The following is a 7119-nucleotide window of genomic DNA, read 5'->3' as shown; positions in this document are numbered from 1 at the left end:
GTGTTGCTGCAAAAAGACAATAATGATGTGTTGAGGCCAGTTTGTATTCTTTTTGTCCATATTCTTCACCCTCCAGCTCGTGTATCTATACCTAGTGATGAGGAATACAATGGAATTGACAAGTTTTACTTTGGTGCTCAGTTGTATATTTTTACTCTTTAGGATCTTGTCTAATTCTTTCATTGCTGCCTTTCCCATTCCTACACTTCTGATTTCTTGGCTGCAATCTCCATTCTAATCACTGTTTAATCACCTTAGGGTCTCCATAAGTTGGAAATGAGTTGAAGACACACACAAAAAACAACAACCACAGCACCTGTATTTGGAATTACATGTTGATTGTGCTGAATGGCTAGAGTGCATAACTGACACCAAATGTGCAATTGAAGGCATACTTGAATGTACAAACAAGGGACACCACCTTCAATTTCAGCAGGGGCAGACAATATGCTGCAGCTGAGAATGTGGTGCACATTAACACTGCATGTGTCACTCTGTTTCCATGATCTTGAACTGCATGCAGCCATTTCAGTTTGAACAATAAGGTATAACCACTTTCCATAAGGAAATTCATGAAAAAGTCACCAACAGAATTTGAGCAAGGGGATCCCACTAGATTTAATTGCTTGTTCCAACTACTGTAGTGACAATAAGAACAAATCTCTCAGCCCTTCAGAACAAAAAGTAGCTAAGCCACGAATACACAATTGCCACATTTCACACCTGGGTGAGTAGGATGTACAAATTGTTATAGCAAAGGAATACTTTTATGTTCAATTTTCCCCTGTTATGAAATTTATGCAGCTGTTACTATATGTCTGGAGGACACTTGACTGGGGAAAAGTGGTCAGTCTACCCATCCTTTACCTTTCCTTATTCATACAGTTCACAAATATTTTAAAATAGCTAAAACAGCTTGAGAATTAGAAAGAAGGGGTGTGTTATCCTGAGGGTCAGCCAACAGTAATTCCCATAACCAGTTTTCCTCTAATCCATATGATCATGGTACAAAATTAAAGGAGCAGGTCCCCTCCCCAGGAGAAAAATGCATGCTTATACAACCTCCCCACAAAAGATACACCTCTTTTCACATGTAAACCAGCTCTCCTGCTTTTGTGCAAGGCTCAAATTCATGAAGAAAGACACTTCATACTTCAGAAATTACAAATGCATGTAGTCGAACTAGATGTAGCTAGGATTTGCTCTAAACTCTTATAGTGGGTGGGACTGTCTGCCACCACTGTACATGACCATGCATAATGCGATTATATGACTGCTGGATTAGCTGCATAATTGTCCTTTTTTACTTTGCCGCTTTATAATTGTGTTCTTTTAACAATCTCAGCTTTTATAGAAAAGAATTAATCCTTTTCCCCTTTTGGCTGAGAAGGTAACCTTCAAAAATCTAATCTAAAATTAAACCGCTACCGGGAGGAATTCCCAAATCCTCAGAAAAATGGGTGCAAGCTATGTGGTGCTTAATTTTCCTGTAATAGCCCTGTAATGTCTTTGGAAGTGTTACCCTTTGTTCTGGAACATCTTGCCATATGCTGGGGAAGACTGCCACAAGAATAAGACACTCAGCACATCTCCAAAGGGACTCTTTTCTTTTTATTAGTTCAAAGGTGTCCTTTAGCACAGTACAGGTTCTAACCATCCAAATACATTGTTCATATAAAAACAGTGGAATGCAGTAGAATGTAAAAGAGGCCATTGATATAAGGAAAGGAAAGAGGAAGTCTGAAGAAGGTATGGGAAGTCTGATTTGCTGTTGTTATGTGATACCAAGATGACTTCAACTTATGGTGACTCCTGGAATGATAGACCTCCAAAACATCTTGTTATTAATAAATGTGCTCATGTCTTGCAAACTGAGGGCTGTACCTAGGGTTGCCATAAGTCAGGACCTCCAAACTGGGACAAATGTAGGACAACATTTTCAAATGTAGGACAACATTTTTGAAAAATGGAGGACACGCGAAAAAAATTGATGATTTTTTAAAAAATGTTAATATAAATGCATGTTTCTTAGGCATGATCAAAATGGAGGACATTTGGGCATTATTCCTAGACAGATGGCAGAAATGTACTTCCCTTTCTGGCCAAACCACCCCCCTCCATTCCAAAACACACAACAGCACATTGGGGCATTTCACATGGCTTTACTCAACATTGCCTCTTGTATATTTCAGAGGCTTATTCCATAACCAAACCCCTTGGGTTTAACACTTAGCATGGCTTAACATGGCTATGCATATTGAACATGTCAAGGTGGTTTCACAGTTCTTGCACCAAGTGTACTTCTCAGAAGTGTGTACTAGGTCAAGGGACTTTGGTTTTTCTTCACTGCGCATGAGTTTGTAAAAATCACAGCAACTTACATTGGTCATGCCTCAGAGGCTTTCTGATATCAATATCATCATTAAAGAACCAAAAACACACAGAAAAGGCACTTTGGAAAGTCACACTCTCTTGGCTTCAGAAACAGTGCGTGCATGCCTCTCAAGCTGACTCATATCATCATCATCATCATCATCATCATCATCATCATCATCATCATCATCATACTATCACTGTCCAAACAGGGGAGACTTATTAGCATTAAAAGCACCCAAAACACGCCTTCTTCTCCTCCTCCCCCTCCCCCTCCTCCTCTGAGGCTCCTCCCTCCTCCATGCACCACGCAGCCTGGGGCGGAGGAGGCGGAGGAGGAGAAGGTGAGTGGCGCCACTGGCACAGCCTCACGCGGAGGCAGGGGAGGATGGCACGGCCGCGTGCAGGAGGCACCTCCTCCACCTTCACCCCCTCCGTGCGGTCCTCCTCTTCCTCCACCTCCTCCGTGCGGCCATGCTGCCCTCTTCTGCTTCCTCCATGCAGCCGCGCGGTGGAGGAGGAGGAGGGCAGCGAGGCCCCGCGGTGCGGAGGAGGCCCCACGGCGCGGTGCGGAGGCTGCAACTGTTCATCTGTAATGTAGCCTTCCTCCTTTATTACTGCCTTTCTTAATGCTGCCTTTTCCTGCATTATTATCTTTTCCAGTGTGCATCATATTTTCTTATGATATGTCCAAAGTATGATATTTTCCATTTTATCATTTTGGCTTCTAGTGAGAACTAAATTTGATTTGCTCTAGGAGCCATTTATTTGTCTTTTTGGCAGTCTGTGGTATCTTAAAATTCTCCTCCAGCACCTGTTTTCAAATGAGTTGATTTTATTCCTGTCAGCTTTCTTCATTGTCCAATTTTCACCTCTGTATGTAGAAATAAAAAAATACCATGGCATACATGATCTTTAACACACCAAAACAATATTTCTTGATAATCGTAGGCAACTAGAATGCAAAACGAGGAAGCAGAGAAGTATCAAAGTTTGTAGGAAAATTTGGATTAGAATCAAGAAATGAAGCAGGAAAGTAACTGACTGAGTTTTGCAAGGCCAACTATCTATTCATTGTAAATCATCATCATCATCATCATCATCATCATCATCATCATCTTATAGCCCAATATAGGGACTCAAGGTGGTGAACAAGTCTAAAACAATACAATTTAAAAGCAATACAAAATATTAAAATACATAAATACTTTATAAAATTTAAAAATACAATTAAACAATTTTAAGGATTAAAACAGTTATAAATTTAAATATAATATATTAAAATACAAACCATTAAAATTTGGGAAGCCCAGCATTAAAAACCCAGTCCTTCTCAGCTTAATAGGCCTGACTTCACAGGAATAGCTTTACCTGGCGTCAGAAGGATAGTAAAGATGGTGCCATTCTAGCCTCTCTAGGGAGGGGGTTCCAAAGCTTGGGAGCAGCCACTGAGAAGGCCCTGTTATCAAGTCTGGAACTTTATAAAAATACCCCCACAAATCCCTATCCCAAAATGCATCTGCGGTCCTGCGGAGGTAATCAGGTGGCCCCTCTTCCCTGGCATCACTTGATCATAGAGGCCTCTAAGCAAGTCCTGCATCTATAGTGGGAAGGTATGTCTCCTTATGACCCTAATGGAAAGGCATTATGGGAGCTGCCCCTTGGCTGCCATGATCTGAAAGCGGAGAGACCACGTAGGCAGTCAGCCTTAGTTAGGAGTTGCAAACAGGAAAATTCCTTCACACCTATGAGACAGATTTATGACTGGGAGATGTTTCACAGATACAAGCCATTCTGGTATCAATAGCTTTCCCATGGCAGAGGATGCCTGTGGATCAAGTGATGTGTAAATTTGGTTTTGCTTTGATGTAGGACAACAACCTCTGCTGACTACGTGACTAGGAACCTATTTAAGGTCCAGTTTTTCCTTTGTTCGAAGTTCCATGTTGGTGGCAGGCAGGCACTCTGTCAGTCTGCTTCTCCTGGCGTGGTTCCATGCACCCCTTTCCCCATTTCCCTTCATCGTGTTGCTGCATCTACCTTGATTCCGAGGGAAACCATCTCAGGCAAGTATTTCCATTAGAAGGCCTTGTGTTCTCTTTCCACTTTTCCTCCCTTTCTTCTATTAGCCTTGAGTGAATGCATGAGTGAATGTATGTGTGTGAACGTGTGTCTCCCTGTGCATCAATAAACTAGATTAAAATTCAAAGACTTTGCCTTTGTGTCAGTTCCTGGAAGTCCTGATCCCTTGGTAAACACTGCTGGGATTCGGTCCGAAAAGGGTACTTGTAAGGAGCCCTATATTGGTGTGTTGAGCTAATTAATATTCCCCAAAATTTGAGCAGATATCCTTACAGCCCTCTCTCTTGTTCTCACCAAACGCACCTGAGAGGCACCTGAGAGAGAGAAGAGTCTCTCCAGATGATCTCAGTACTCTGGTGGGCTCCTTCAAAAAGCCTGGACCAAAACTGTATAGGGCTTTATAGGTCAAAACCAGCACTTCAAACTGCCCTGAAACAGACTGGTAACCAATGGTGCTGTTGCAACAAGGGAGTTGGATGCTCCCTGTAGCCAGCTCCATTTCATAGCCTGGCTGCAGTTCTTTGGAACAGCTGAAGCACTTTTCAGCCCCACATAATAATAATAATAATAATAATAATAATAATAATAATAATCTTTATTTCTATCCCGCTTTTCCACGGAAGTGATCAAAGCGGCTTACAAAAATACAGTTAAAACATCAGTATATAAAATTTAAAAACATTACCAGGGGATATAACAGGGAGTAACATGAAACGAAACGGAAAATGGAACATATCACATTCATCAGGGGCTAAATAAGGAACAATATTTACAAAAAGTGGGGTCAAAAAACAGGGAACACAGAGAGCAAGGGGCAGAACAAAAAGACACAATTAGCTAAGGTGAAAAAGCCAGCTGAAATAAGTATGTTTTTAATTGTTTCTTGAAAGAAACTAGTGATGCAGAGGAGCGGAGCTCTGTGGGAAGCTCATTCCACAATGAAGGGGCAACAACAGTAAAAGCCCTCTGAGAGGTCCTTACCAGATGAGACAGCATTACAGTAATCTAGATGGGGTGTAAGCAAGGTATGTACCAACATGGCCAGATCTGACTTCTCAAGGAACAGATGCAGCTGGCGCACAGGTTTCAGCTGTACAAAAGCACTCCTGATCACCGCTGATACCTGGGCTTCAGGCTCAGTGTTGAATCTAGAAATACCCCCAAACTATGAACCTGAGTTTTCAGGGGGAGTGTAACCCCAGCTAACACAGGCTGAATCCCTATTCCTGGATATGTCTTTCGATTTACCAGGAGCACCTCTGTCTTGTCTGGATCAAGCTTCAATTTGTTTGCCTTCATCCAGTCCATTATATTAGCCAGACACTGGTTTAGAACAGAAACAACTTCCTTGGAATTGGGTGGGAAAAAGTGATAAAGCTGGGTATCATCAGCATACAGAACACCTTACTCCAAAACTCCTGATTACCTCTTTCAGTGGTTTCAAAAATCATAGGAGACAGTGGCAGGATACAGACCGCCAATTTGGGGCGGTCTGGCCCCGCCCCTTTCCCCGGAGTATCGGGGCTTCAGTGGCTACACCGGCAGCCGCTGAGGCCCCGATCCGCCGCTTTTCGGGCTGCGGGGAAGCGGCAAAAGGCCGCTTCCCCGCAGCCTGAAAAAGGGGTGTCCCTGGGGCTTCAAGCCCCAATGACACCCTCCCCCCCCCCCCCCCCCCCCCCCCCCCCCCCCCCCCCCCCCCCCCCCCCCCCCCCCCCCCCCTCCCGGCCGGCGGGGAGCAGAGAAAGGGGCCGCTTGGCCCTTCTCATTTAGTCCGCCTGGGCGCAGCCTTCAGATGGGCTGCGCCCACGCGGACTAAACCCGGAAGGAGCTCCGAAATGGACTCCTTCCTGTCCGTGTCCAGGGCGCCCTAAGCGCCCTGGCGCGGGCTAGTACGTCATGGACGCCGCCCCGTCTAGAGGCGGCGCGGCCATGATGTACTCACGGCGGCGGCCGTGCGGAAGGGCCGCCGCCGTTTAGTGTGTGTTCGCCACGCACTAGGGTTAGGGCGGTGCAGAAGCACCGCCCTTTCGTAACCCTAGTGCGTGGCGAACACGCACTAAACTGCCGGTATGTAACCGGCCAGTGTGACTGAGCCCTAAGGAACTCCATAGGCCAATGGCCAAGGAGTCAAACAGGTATCCCTCAGCACAACCTTCTGAGAGTGCCTCTCCAAGAAAGAATGGAGCCACTGTAGAACTGTGCCTCCAAGCCCCATTCCAGAAAGGTGACTCAGAAGGATACCATGGCCAATGGTATTGAAAGCCACTGAGAGATCCAGTAGAAACAACAGGGACACACACACCCCTGTCCAATTCCCTGCCTAGGTCATCCACCAAGGCAACCAAAGTGATTTCTGTCCCATAGCCAGGTCTGAAACCAGACTGACATGGATCTAGATAATTCATCTCATCCAGGAACGCCTGGAGTTGAGATGGAGAAGATCTAGTCTCATGGCAAAAAAGAGACCAGACGCAGACTGTGGCACAAACCGTGAACTACTAATATTAAAAATTAGAATAAACTTAAAGAAAAATACTAAACCAACCATCATGCTGAAATATGAGTAGAAGAAAATCCCAGCACTATTAAATAGATTTGCACTATTAAGCCTAAATTATTATTATTATTATTATTATTATTATTATTATTATTATTATTATTATT

The sequence above is a fragment of the Sceloporus undulatus genome, chromosome 2 (genome assembly GCF_019175285.1).
Source record: "Sceloporus undulatus isolate JIND9_A2432 ecotype Alabama chromosome 2, SceUnd_v1.1, whole genome shotgun sequence".
NCBI lineage: Eukaryota > Metazoa > Chordata > Lepidosauria > Squamata > Phrynosomatidae > Sceloporus > Sceloporus undulatus.
Note: the sequence above shows the minus strand (reverse complement) of the source record.